The sequence below is a fragment of the Rhinolophus hipposideros genome, assembly GCF_964194185.1.
Source record: "Rhinolophus hipposideros genome assembly, chromosome: 11".
NCBI lineage: Eukaryota > Metazoa > Chordata > Mammalia > Chiroptera > Rhinolophidae > Rhinolophus > Rhinolophus hipposideros.
Genome location: NC_138057.1, coordinates 32,578,188 through 32,592,857, shown reverse-complemented (window position 1 = coordinate 32,592,857; position 14,670 = coordinate 32,578,188).

Here is a 14,670-nt window from a genome sequence, read left to right as displayed (position 1 = left end):
ATTAGGATGGGGTTTTGAAATGAAGCTATCCCTATACCTACTGTGGGTTTTTATTTCTGCTTCTGAGACATTTTCTTCCAGCTAACAGACACTTGAAAAGTACAGTTGTAATCAGCATTATGCCATCTTAGGGTAGAAATAAGTGTATATTTCTTTTTAAAAACAGCTTTTTTGAGGTATAATTCACACAGAGTATAATTCACCTGTATTAAGTATACAACTTGGTAAGTTTTAGCAATATATGCAGTCATTTGACCACCACCACAATCAAGCTATTACATGTTTCTATCACCATCAAAAATCCCCTTGGGGCTCTCTCATCCCCTACCTTGCCCCTACCCCAGGCTCCAGGAAAACTTTGATCTGCTGTCACCATATTTTTCCCTTTACTAGAATGTCATATACATGGAAACATACAATATTTAAAGTATTTTTTGTTTGTTTTGGTATGTCTTCTTTTACTTGGCAGGATATTTTTGAGATTCATCTATGTTGTGCATATCAATAATTCATTTATTTGTGTTCCATTATATAGATATGCCACAATTTGTTTTCAATTTTTTTAATTATAAATAATATTGCTATGAGTGTTTGTATATGTGTTCTTGTAGATACATGTTTTCAATTCACTTTGTAGATACCTAGGAGTGAAATTCCTTTGTCATATGGTAAGTGTATGTTTAGCTTTGTAAGAAACTGCTGGAATGCTTTCCTGCATGCCTTTATCATTTTGTATTCCCATCAGAAACGTATGGGAGTTATAGGTGATCCACATCCTTGTCAATCTTTTTGGCAAGGATTAAAATACCTCTTAGCTGTTCTAATGGATGTGTAATACTAGCTCATTGTAGTTTAAATATGTAGTTCCCTAATGTCTAATAATGTTGAGCATCTTTTCATGCACTTAGTGTCCATTAATATATCTTCTTTTGTGAAATATCTGTTCATATTTTATCCGTTTTTGAGTTGTTTTCCTTCTTATTGAGTTACAAGAATTCTTAACATAGTTTAGATACGCATCCTTTGTCAGATACATATTTTCCAAGTATTTCTCCCAGTGCATGGCTTACATTTTCATTTCCTTACAGGTATCTTTCAAAGAGCAAAAGATTTTATATTTGATGAAGTCTAATCTATCAAAATTGTATTTTATGCTTTGTGACATTTTTGTTTTATCTAAGAAGTCTTTGCCTAACCCAAGGTCATTTGATTTTTCCCCTCTATATGTTTAACAAATTTGTATTGTTTTAGCTCTTAAGTTTAGGTTTATGAGACATTTGAATTAATTTTTGTGTAAGATTTGAGATAAGGGTTGAGGTTCACAACTTCCATACAGATATCCAATTCTTCCAGTACCTTTTGTTAAAAAGACTATCCTTTTCTCCATACACATACAACAATTTAGTTGTTACCAGAGAGTAAGGGGGGAGGGAGTGGTAGAAGAGGGAAAAGTGGGTCAAATATACAGTGATAGAAAGAGACTTGACTCTGGGTGGTGAGCACACAATGTGATATATAGATGATGTATTACAGAATTATGTGTTACAGAATTGTACGCTTGAAGCCTATGTAATTTCACTAACCATTGTCACCCCAATAAATTTAATTTAAAAAAAAGAAATAAAACATTACAAATACAAAAAAAAAAAGACTATACGTCTCCACCAAATTGCCTTTCTTACTTTGTCAAAAATCAGTTGTTCATACATGTGCACATGTATTTGGGGATTATCTATTCCGTTGTTCCATCGGTATGTTTGTCTATCAATACCCCAAAACCACATTATCTTGATTAGTGTAACTTTATAATAAATTTTGAAATGAGGTAGTACTAACCCTCCATTTCTGTACTTTTTTTTCAAAGTTGTTTTGGATACTCTAGGTCCTTTGCATTTTCATATGAATTTTAGAATTAACTTCTCAATGTTTACAAAAGGGCTTGCTGGAATTAGGATTGGTATTGTTTTGAGTCTATAGCTCATTTTGGTAAGAATTGACATTTTAATAGTATAGAGTCTTCTGATCCATGAAAAAGCTAAATCCTTTTGTTTAAGTCTTGAATTTCTCACCTTTTTTTTTTTTTTTTTAGTTTTTAGTATACAGGTCTTTAACATCTTTTGTCAGATTTAGCCCTAAGTATATCATAATTTTGATTAAATTTTAAATGATACTGTTTTTATATTCCTTTTGTTTATTGCTAGTACTCAGAAATGCAGTGATTTTTTATATATCTTATATCCTGATGCCTAAAGTCACTTATTAGTTCTAGTAGCTTCTTTCTTGATTCCATCAGATTTTCTAATGTAGATAATCATATCTGCTGTGAATAAAGACAGTTTTACTTTTACTTTTCAAAAAGTAAGACTTTCTCTCCTAACATCCTCCTACCCACTCAGGTCTCAGAGATAAGCACTGTTAAAAATGTTTAGTTTTAGTCCCTCTGAAAATCATAGTATTTATGTGGATCTGTAGTTCAAATTTAAATCGTCTATTGACAGCCTGCAGTGAAAGATGAAGAAATTGCTCTGTGTTTTTCTTCTTCTGACTCGCATTTTTCAAGTTACATTATTTTTGTACATTGTCTGGGTTTATAACAATTATTTCCATTTCTGATCATATGATGGGTTAGGGATGCTAGATAAATCTCCTTCAGGAAACACCTAAAAATTCTGGATAAAATATTTTAAAACAGTTTATTAAATGTATTGCTAAACTGGCAAGAAAGTAAGGGAAATTCCCAGAGACCTAGAAAAGACAAAAGTCCCCCCCCCAAAAAAAAAAAGTAAACCAGTGGTGAAGAGAGACATCTACCATTCCTTAGTAACTAGAATTTCAATTTTAATTGTCTCTTGGAGACTCGCAACAAAGCTTGGACCTCATGGGGTAAGAAATTATCATCTGAAACCCCTCCACAAAGTCAAGACCTGAAAGCTACACCCTCAAGAAAATGTGTCTGAGAAGAAAACAGTCATCTGAAAGAGGAAGCACAGAAGGAAGACATGGAGGGCTTGGGGTCTTGGAAAAAAAGAGAATCCTGTACTAAATCCTTTCCAGAGTCAGTTAACTCCTTCACTTATATTTATGTAATTGTCAATTTTAATGACTATTGATGAGTGGAGTTTCATTTTAATATTTTCTATACTTTGCCATTCATCTTAACCTCTGAACACTTTTCTCCCATGGTCATTGGGTAGTGATGCCTTTATGAACAGAAGAAGGAAGGGTAGCTCTCCCACTCAACCCAAATTCTTCAGCTAACATACAATAAATATGATGGGGTGTCCTGAGCTCAAGGTAGACCAAAATGAATTTGAATTTAACTTTTTAAATGTTTTTGTGTTAGCTAAAGGAATTGGGATGCTACTGCTTGATTTCCTTTTTCCTGTTTTGTTTTTTGGGTTTCTTTATTTATTTATTTTTTTTTTGCTAGATTCAAGTCTGAGAATTTATGATACTGAAAAAAATATTGGAAAACTACCTGTGTTTAGAAAAATTTTAAACCTCCCTTTATATGTTTTCCTTTTTATGAAAAAAAGAATAGATTAAGTACCACTTTGACAAATATATTAGCACTAGTGAGTAAGAAACTAGAAAGTAAGGGTATAGAAATTAAAATACAAAACAAAACAAATTTTAAAACTATAATATATATAATATATATTTTATAAAAATCACCAAACTCAATCTTTTGCTCCACTGAAATGTCACTCTTAAGGTTTCACAGTTTGGAATCATTTTAATCTTATAACCCCTCAAATCAATTTATTGGTTTCATAAATTTTTCTCCACAGAAAATATGAAAAGTTTCTTGACTTCTAATTGCCTACTATGCTGTAGTTTTTCTCCTTCATGGGTGTATTTTGATAATTCTAAGTCGGTTTTTAAAATAAAATTGGAGGCTATATAATTAAGCATTTTTTCTTTTCTTGTTTTGAAGTATGCAAATAGGAGCTTTTAAAAGAACAAGAGTGGTTATCATCTTCATCCAAACATAAGTTTCTTCACTAATGTGATACTAGTGTTAGACCATCCTAAATTTAACTTTTCATCAAGGACCTCCAAAATGATTTGAAATCTGCTGCACTTCTTATTAAGAAAGATGCATATTATCTGTGCAGTTCTCTCCTAGTGATGTATCATCACAGGAGTACCCAACTTTGAACTTGGGGTTTTGAATGAGCTTTATTAGTGTTATTGTGAGGAAATCACTTCACCTCCTTGATCTAGAAAAGGATCAGCAATTTTTTAAGAATAAGGAATAATACATTTTGAAGTTGATCAGTCTAAGAAATGTAAACCGTGCAGTGGTTTCACCATGAATCTATAATTTAAAACAGGTTACTTGGTTATTGGTGAAATAACCTAAAATAGTATCATAGTGTTTGAGCTCCTGAATACCTAGATACATACATATTTCAGTGCAGTTCCATTTTTTAATTTTTAGATTTTTCATGCTTAAAATTCTACATTCTACTTGTTAGTAAAAGTGAACATAGGAAGATTGCAATTTAAGTGCTATTGTAGAACTCAAATTTGTATAATCTCTGGACCTTATATAAAAATTCTAACAGTAAATTTTGGTGAAACAGCTATTCATTGAAGCAAATTTTCTTCATTTTATTGATATAATTAACGTAATTGTGTTTCACCATAGCAAGGTATGTTTGGATGGTCCATGTTACTTTCTGTGAAGTTAAGCATGACAAACTATATCCTAAAGGCTGCGGGGAAGGTTTTTGAAATATCATTGAAGTTTTTCAAGCATTTAGAAAAAAATTTAGACTTACAAATATTTTGGACTCTTTGTGCTATGTAAATCCAAAGTATTATTTAAATATTGTTAACGTATGTTAAAAAATTTAAGCACACTTGTGGCTATGTTTCTCTTATGTTTTTATCTCTCAGCATGTATATTTTATTAATATAATATACTAACTACATATAGTATGATTATATTACTGTATTAATGTATAATATATCTTTCATTATTAGTTAAAAATAAGTTTTTAAAAAAAAATCAATGCAGCCCGTAAGTTTGCAGTGTTTTACACCTATGATCAGGAGGAATATGATTTTATCTTAAGTGAAATTAAAACTATGCAATAGTGAAATGACATGCTTTACAATGGAGTTTTGCTGTATTATCTTAGATAATAATGACAGCTGCCATTTATTGAGGGTTTTCACTGTGCCAGTCACTGGTCTGTGAATTCACTTCAACCTCACAACACCCTAGAAGATAGGTACTATTATAATTGCCACTTTTGCACTTTAAAAAAATGAGACCCAGAGAGTTTAAATAATTTTTCTAAGGTCAAAATTTTTCCAAGGTCATAGAGTTCAGGATACACACCCAGCCAAGGGCCTGCGTTCACTATTCTGCCCCTCCCGGGTACTGATTTACAGATGGTTGTAGAAGCTGACCAAATGTAAATCCTTTTTTCTCCCAAATAAATGAGTAGCCCAACCTGAATTAATGATGAATTCAAATTTTTAAGAAATGCTTTAAAAGATATGCCTATTAACATAACTAAAGGTAAAGTATATGACTGCTGAACCTTTTGGAATGCTTCAATCAGTTAATCCAATGATAATCAGGCCCTCTAGGATTCAGTCATGCATCCAAAATTACACACACTGATTTAGAACAAAAGCATTACTCATTTATAATAGAATATATATACTCAATCTGAAAACAAGAATCCTCGTTGTCATAAAGCACATCTCCTTCCACATGTCCATTCAAAAACGTGTGTGATCAAGAAGTCCAGACTTCTCTGCTGTTGGGATTCGAGTGCCCCCACACACCTGCAACTCAAAATAACTAAAATATGACCTTTCTATTTTTATCTTAAAATTTAACTTTTTATCCTGTGTTCCTTTTCTTGGTGAAGGGCATCACCACCCTTCCAATTTGTTGCCTGAGCTAGAAATCTGGTAGTAATCCTAGATCCCTCTCTATTTTGCACCTAAGTCGTCAAGCCCAGGACATTAATTCTCCATTATCTCTCTTACAGTCACTGTTTTCCTTCTTCCTTTCTGCCACTCCCAATGATTTTTTTCTATATCCGATCTAGCAACTGTTACTAGAGTGATCATCTTAAAATAGAAATCTGATCAGGTCTTTACTTAAACTTCTTCAGTGGGTTTTTCATAGTTTTTATGAAAATGCTTAGGTTCCTAAGCTGACTACCCAAAGCTCATTATAATTTGGCACAACCTCATCTCTAGAAAATTGTCCATTCCCTGTCTGGTGGTGCAGGATCAGTGGCAGGTTACGCTAGGGAGTATCCAGAAGGATGGCTCGAGTTCAACAGTGAGGCATATCTCCATTGTGGTTGTAGTTCAAAGAGCCAGTAGGCAACCTCCAGGAGTTGTGTCCTCTGAATTACAGTCAGGTTTGCAGTAAACAATCCAAATCTGAGAGTTAGATTAAAAGCAGAAAGCAAAGAAGGGAGCCAAACTCAGGAACTCGGGAATTCAGGAACTAGACGAATAAAGAGTAAGCAGTGATAGCAGGAACATACAGATGTAGGAATTCCTGAAGTGGATTACAAATGTCTGACATAAACTTTTTATGTTATTTACATGTCAACTGTGAGAACATGCTGGGTTCAATGAAAGTAAATTAAAGTAGAATAGGAACAAACCACTTACCGTTACCCAAGATGTTATGTGTTCAAGTCTCTGTGTCTATCCCATGTCGTTGCCTCTCTCTGAAATGTGCTCTTCCACTTCCCTATTCTCTAACTCCTACTCATCCCCTAAGCTTACTTCAAGCATCATCTTTTCTGTAAATCGTACTCGCCAACATAAATTGAGCATTTACAATCTAGGCACTATGCCAAGTGCTTTCTTACATACGCTCATTTAAATCTCATTAGGAAAGGGGCCTCTATGTTCCTCATTTTACAGATTAAGAAACTGATGTTTAGAGAGATGAATCAATTTGTACAAGGTTACAATTAAATTCTTGAGTGGGGAATTAAACCCAGACAGTCTGACTCTGGAGTCTGAGCTTGTTAACTGCCATTGGCCTTCGCCAATTCCCCAGGTTGATCTGCCTTTTCCTGTGTATCTGTGTTTACGTCACCGTCACCCCATCCTTTCTAATATCTTTTATTTATCTGTCTATCCCAGTGGTTGAGAAGCTACTGAAAATCAAGGGTTAAATAGCTGCTATGATAGAATTTCAATAAATGTTTGTTTAATTAATTATTACTGTCCATCAATTGCTAGGGAGCAGTAATTAAGAACCCTGAGTATGAACCAAGGAAATCTATGTCAACTATATGTGGCCTATAGTGTTATTCTTTTGTTCTTTCAGGATTTCTTTAGTAAAATCAGAGATCAGTCAACTAGAATATTCTCTCACCTAGACAGTATTAGATATGGAAAAAATATTTTTGTCTTTCTTTATACTTCAAGCAATTAACTCTCTGATGCTTCTGGTAAATCATGCTACAGTTTTAAAGATAATTACTTATATGATATACAGTGTATTTCAGTAAAATGTTTTTCCTAAATCATACTTATTTTGCATTTATGTCTGATCTTTATGAATTATTGTCTAATCCTTTTTCTATCTTTTGTGTTTTGGGATTTGAGTGGAATCTAAGAGAATGGTTGGCTCTTTTGACTTTAATTCTGAGTGACTATATTAGACTCAGAATAACCAGGGCTTGATCAAAGATGTTTTCAATGAACTGTTTCAATTTGAAAGTTTTATGACTTTATTTCAGCCCACCAATAAATTTTCCTCTAAAGCTTCCAAGGGAAGCAAAAATGGAGGGGGAAAAAGTAACCTGAAAATACATTCCTGGGAAGTGTGCAGATTCTCCAGTTCTAACTAGGCTCAAGGAAATGAGCCATTAGTCTTGCTAAGACAAGTGCCTTCTAGACCCAGAGAAAGGAAGTGAGAAGGAGGTCTACATGCAAGGAGAACAGCTTGTAAACTCTTCTAAACCCTGCCTGTTCTTCCACCCATACAAAGTGATTTTCCTCTGGGTCAGAACAAGCACGAGGAATTTTTATATCATTTGCTTCCAGATTTAATCCTGCCCAGCATCAGTCAAGCTTAAAAACAACAACAACAACAACAAAACACCAGCAAGAACAGTATAGGCTGACAAAATATGAATATTGCTCAAACAACTTGACAGCGCAAAAACAAAGAGAAGAAAGGGCTTAACCTTTTTATGAGTTAATTACAGCACTTCTATTAGAAGGAAGAGAAAGATATGAAAAGCTGTTCAGTCAAGACCACAGACTTCACTAGGACAGCTTGCTTGACATTAAGGTCTGAGCAGAATGTTGAGTGAAGTAGCCCACTGTGAGTGGAGTAGGTCCCACTTCCAACCACAGGCTTCATTGAACTTCAAGCATTGAGGGCAGCTTTGGAGCCCCTGCCTTTGTCTCCAGTGCTTCCCATTGCAGCAACTGCTCCATGACCCACAACTTCCCCCAGTCTCTGACACACAGGGGCAAATCTCCAAATCTTGTCCTCATCTGTCATGATGTAGCCAAACACTGAGACCTTGGAAGGTGAGTGCAAGATTGCCAAGAGCCTCAGGAGAGCAAGAAACAGTCACCTATTGTGTCAAACTCCTGAAATATTAGTTTATCTGATACAGGAACTAGCTTTATCTTACCTAATTAGGCTTCCACAGAATTGAAATGGGCCTGCACACCTAGATGAAAAGCTATATTTTCTGAGTCAGATCACCTAGTTTCCATTTAGTTTTCTTTCAATCTTTAATAAAAAGTATTTGAATATCTCAGTCCTGACTCTGTTTCCTGATGTTAAAGGAAGGACCATAAGTCAACACTGGCCCAGACTATGAAGGTAGGAACAGCTCATGCCTAAGGCCAGATTTTCAGTGGTAGACAATCAATGGAAAGGGAAATCTTGAGGCCTGATGCAGGATTATATAATTTAGTTCCCTCTCCCAAGTGAGATTTTTCCATTGAGTTCCAACCCTGGAAATTAATCTTTTTTATGTATTTTTATTTGGGGGTTATTTGTTTCCTTTAGCTTTTATTTTTATTAAGGAATATTACAAGTTTTTTATTAAGCTCTTATCAGATATGCCTTTATGTTTTAAAATATAAATGTCTATTATTAATTTTATAATGGAAAAAATGTGTTTTCTTAGATTAAATTTCCATTGAAATAATATTCATAATTTTATGTACATAGTTAAAAGCCAATGTAGCCTTTGGTCAAATTGTCATGCATTGCAGGTTAGTGAGATTTAAATGGAGCTTACTGCTATCAATATGATCAACATCTATCAAATTTATCAATGTAAAATCAACAAAGCAGACAAATACTTATTTGAGAAATTAATTATTTACTGTAAATAATATGAACATTAATTGATGAAAACAAATGAAATATGTAAATGAAAATTAATTTCCATATTTAAAATTATTATGAAATCATAAAGCCAGAAGAGAAAATGCTTCCACAAATAAATTTTCATCATGACTTCCTAAGGCAAAGAACAAAAACAAACAAATGAAAAACTATAGAAAACCATCTTTTTTCAAATTAAGACGTTTCGTATGTTGTGGGGAGTCCCAAAATGCAGTACATCAAAGCCATGTAGTTATAGGAGGAGAAAACGTGTACAGGCAAAAGTACAGAAAAGTGACTTCCTTAAATATCAGAGTAAGAGGTTCTTAAAAATGCTTGAATTGCTTAAGAGTTAAAAAGAACAAGTTTCTGACTTTCCAAAGAATTTTTGTACTTTTGGTACTGAAAGCTCCCACTAGCACTAAGTACTATCTCAAAATATTTCAGAAAAGTAGTGTGAACTCCTTTTCACATCATCTGAAAAAGTTCTCTTTTTACCACTGTTGGCATTTACAATTTGAACAAACAAAAAATACACAATTTACATTCTCTGAGGCACTTTCTGAGTGGTAGGAAGGAAGCATTTTCAAATGAATTTTACAGTGCACCTGAGTGGAATTAGCTGATTTATTTTAAAGCTTAAATCACATCCACATACATTTTCAAAAGACACTAGTAGCAGAACCAACCTAGAAAACAAGAGACACTTATATCTGCACAGATTTCTAGTTTAGCAGTAATTGTTCCTTTGTCTTTCATAAGTCACTAAAAAGAATAATGTTGTTAATTAATGGTGAATCATGCTTCAGTGATCTATTCATATTCTCTGGCATGTTACTCTGGAGGTGGTAAGCAGCAAAGTGTTGATAACTATATTGACTCAACTTGGAAAGAGATTAAGAATCTCAGTATGACAACAAAAATTTATTTTCTTGTAACAGAAATAGTTCACTCTTTCGTCCAAAATCTACAGTGGCTTTCTTAATCTTTCTGTATAGTAGCCAAACTCCTCTGCCTAATCTTGTCAATTCACACCGTATGCCTCTCAATTTACTTGCTCAGACTCAACTCCATTTTTTTTTTTGTACATGTGTCTTTTGGCATCATTAAAGTTATTCCACTTTTTCCTTCCACCCATGTCCATTCTGTCCTCTAAATTTGGCTCAAACTCAAACTGTAGTTATTACACAAGACGAAGATAATAGCCAGAAGTAGTTTTATATTTTAGCCAATAACCTTGGAAGACAATGCTAATTTCCTACCCCAAATCCATTCATCCTTAATAGCAGGATTTCAATTTTGTTCAGAGTGGCAGTGTGCTTTACTAAAAATACTTCTCCAGGCCCCCTTGCTGCTGAGGGTGGCCATGTGACACAATTCTGGATAATGATACAAAAGTTAAGGTTTTCTTGAAAGCTGTCATTTTTCACATAAGGAGCCCCTTCCTGCTTCCTTCTTTCTTCCTCCCCGCAACAGGAATGTTGATGCACTATCTGGAGATACAGTGCCTTTTAACACCTTGAACACACCAAGACCTATGTGCTAAGGATAATGGAGCAGGAAAATGGAAAAAGCCTGGGCCCCTAATGTTACCATTGAGCTGCCATGAATGAGTCTATTCTCCCTCTCTCCCAGTCTTCTCCTCTGTAAGTCAAATAAACTTCCATCTTTACACTATTCATAGGTTTTTCTGCTATTGTAGACAAACACATTCCTAACTGACACAACTCTTAGATTTTTTTTAACTGTTAGACTCCATTACTTGTTTTATAATAAAATAATTATTACATGTTTTAAATGACAAAAAGTGCACAAGAGCCCAAGTGTTGGCATCCAACAGGGCTGTAGTAGAATCCAGATTTTCCACAGACTAATTGTCTAACTTTTGGCAACTTAATGTCTCTGAGTCTCAGTTTCCTTATCAATTTCCCACCACAGTGGGAATAATAAAGATGATGACTATACCTAGCATAGCATAATAGGGCTGCTGTAAGGCATATGGTGAGCACTCAATAAAATATAGCTATTATCACTGTCAAGTATCCCAACACACGCCCCTCCCCTGCTCTGATGTGTGTTCCTCCTGAAGCGCTCATTACATACATTAAAAAGCAGTGGAGGTCAAAAGTGTTGGTTTCTGGTCCTCTCACATCAATTTGTGTGACTTTGGAAGATATATTACTTCTCTGGGCACCAGAGTCTGCATCTGAAATACGTATTGGACAAGATTTCTGATAAGTCATTTCCAGCTTTACAATTCCTGAATTATTTAAAAACTAAGAAAGATTTTCAAAAAAAAATCAGAATAGTGGTTTCATCTAGGGGACAGGAAGGGAGTTATGATCAGAGAAGCACATGGAATAGGGGTGGGGATGTTTATGATGGTGGAAATATTCTATCTACTTACCTATTTGGTGGTTACACAGTTGTTTGCTTTAAAATTATTCATCAAACTATATGTATATATATATATATATATATATATATACATATATATATATATACACACACACACACACACACACACACACACACGTATGTATATATACAAGTCCTGATAATTAAGTTCATGAACTCATCCTAGAAAAAGTGCTACATACCTCACTGCTGAATATCACTATGGTCACCTTCGAAGTCCTCCCCTTGGGAAGCTATACACCGATGCCAGTGCTTAGTCCACCCTTCAAAGCAATTTTGGAACTCTTTTTCTGGAATGGCCATGAGAACTGTCATCGTTTTACCCTTGATGTCCTGAATGTCATCAAAATGTTTTCCTTTCAATATTTCCTTTTTCTTTGAGTAAAGAAATAAGTCACTGGGGGCCAGATCAGGTGAGTGGGGAGGGTGTTCTAATACAGTTATTTGTTTATTGGCTAAAAACTCCCTCACAGACAGTGCTGTGTGAGCTGGTACATTGTCGTGATGCAAGAGCCATGAATTGTTGGCAAAAAGTTCAGGTCGTCTAACTTTTTCACACAGCCTTTTCAGCACTTTCAAATAATAAACTTGGTTAACTATTTTGCTAGTTGGTACAAATTCGTAATGAATAGTCCCTATGATGTCAAAAAAAGGTTAGCAACATCATTGCAACAAAGCTCGCGAACTTAATTGTCAGACCTCATATACACATATACTCTGTATGATTCTTATTATGTATCTTATGTTTCACAATTTTAAAAAATCCTCAAAAATACATGATTATGTTTATAGGCATACTATTTGCTCTGCCCTATGTTGTGCTACATTATTTCTACTGTGTAATTAGGAATATGATTTGTGATACACTTCCCTATGCATCTTCCTTATGAATAGGATGGCTTCTTTTACTCTTGCCTAGTAACTTCATCTCCTGATGGGAGGAGAAGGGGGGCCAATATCTTCCCCCTTCTCCTCCCACCAGGGAGAAGGACGATGTGATATAGGTTAAGTTTCTGAAAGCCAGTGAGAATAAGTAAATGATAACCGTTCAGGTTTCTGGAGAGGCTGGAAAAGATAGATCAGACAAAAAAAATCTTTGCTCACTTTCAACCTTGAAACCTGGGAAAGGGCTGGTGTGGAAAAATAAATACATTTGAGAAGATCCCAATGGAAGGTTTTTGCATGCCCCGCCCCTTTTTTCTTAATTAATAGACTATTTTCTTGAAGTAGTTTAGGTTTATAGAAAAATGGACTGAAAAATAGAGTTTGCATATACCTCTTTACCCTCCACCCACAGCTTCCCCTATAAGTAACATCTTTAATTGTTGTGGTGCATTTATTAGAACTGATGAGCCAATATTGATACATTATTATTAACTAAAGCCTATAGTTTACAGTAGGGTTCACTCTTTGTGTTGTATTTTCTATAGGTTTTGACAAAAAGTTTGGCCTTGTATCCAACATTTTAATAGGGTTTCACTACCCTAAAAATCCCATGTTCCATATTCATCAATATCGCCCCTTGAATCCCTGGCAACCACTAATCCTTTTACTGTTTCCATATTCTTGCCTTTTTCAGAATGTCATATGGTTCGAATTTTACAATATGTATCCTTTTTAGATTGGCTTCTTTTAGTTAGCAATATGCATTTAAGATTGTTCTGTCTTTTCATGGCTTCATAGTTTTTTTTCTTTTTATCAATTAATAATATTCTATTGAAAGACGTCATCAAAATGGAGGTATGAGGTGAGCCTCTGTAAAGCTTCCCTGGAATTTACAACTAATCGAACAACAATACCTCCACAAAGGACTCCCTGCACAGCAGACAGGCAAGACAAAGAGGCTCACTACTGAATTCAAGGGACAAATCGCACGCTGGCGGGGGGGGGGGGGGGGGGCGGTGAGGGGGGTAGGAAGAAAGGGAGAAGTGCGGAGACGGAGCCATAGGCGCAGGACACAGACCTAGCTCAGTGCTCCGAGCTCACTGCATCCCGGAACTACCGCAGCTGCAGGAGAGGGAAGAACTCGGACTGCTAGGACTCTGGTTATGGCCCACAGGGCTGAGTGGGCAGCATATAACACAGCTGAACCCAACGCTCACGGCAGAGACCTCGGAGAAAAGACTGAGGGAGAAGGCTTAAAACGGTTGTTTAAGCCCTCACTGCTGAGCAGAGAACGGAAGCCTTAGGCACCAAGACTAGCCTCTTCCTCCCTACCCTCCCACAGCTCGCCCTGCCCCGACCTGCCCAGTGCTAGAAGCGGAACAGTAGCAGTATCAGATCAAAAGAACAGAATATTTGCTGTTCTGAGAACTGTGGACCGCAGACACGGATTCACAGCCCAACTAGTTCCGGCAAAGGGGAGGGAGCTGTGGAAGCAGAACCAGCTGTGGTGATGGTCCCTGCCATTGCTTTGGGCCACCTCGCACAACTCACCCCAACCCTGGCCCCACCTATCTGGGCGGATCCCTGCAGGAGTAAACAGAACTGCTGAAACATACAGCTCTAAATCTGGTGCAGGAAGAGTTTTGGAACTTCACACACAGACACTACGCCCTTTGACCCAGGCAAACTATTAACAGAGGAGAAACCCCTCTCCCAGGGAATCCCCCCATTGTGTGAGAAGCTGGAATAGTGCAGAGAAAACATAGCACTACCGTGTGAGAGAGAAAAAAAAGGCTGCAGTCAGAGAGAAAATAAAACATTCTACCAACAAGTACTGGAAAACAAAAGAAAGACCTCTTCCTATCAATCTATTGCAGAAGTCACTCCTGTAGATGTCTAGGAAGAGAAATAATAAATCAGTAATTGCCATGAATAACCAAAGCAACAAGATAGCTCAGAAAGAAAGTGAAAAGTCTCCAGAAAAGGAACTTAAAGATATGGAAACGTGA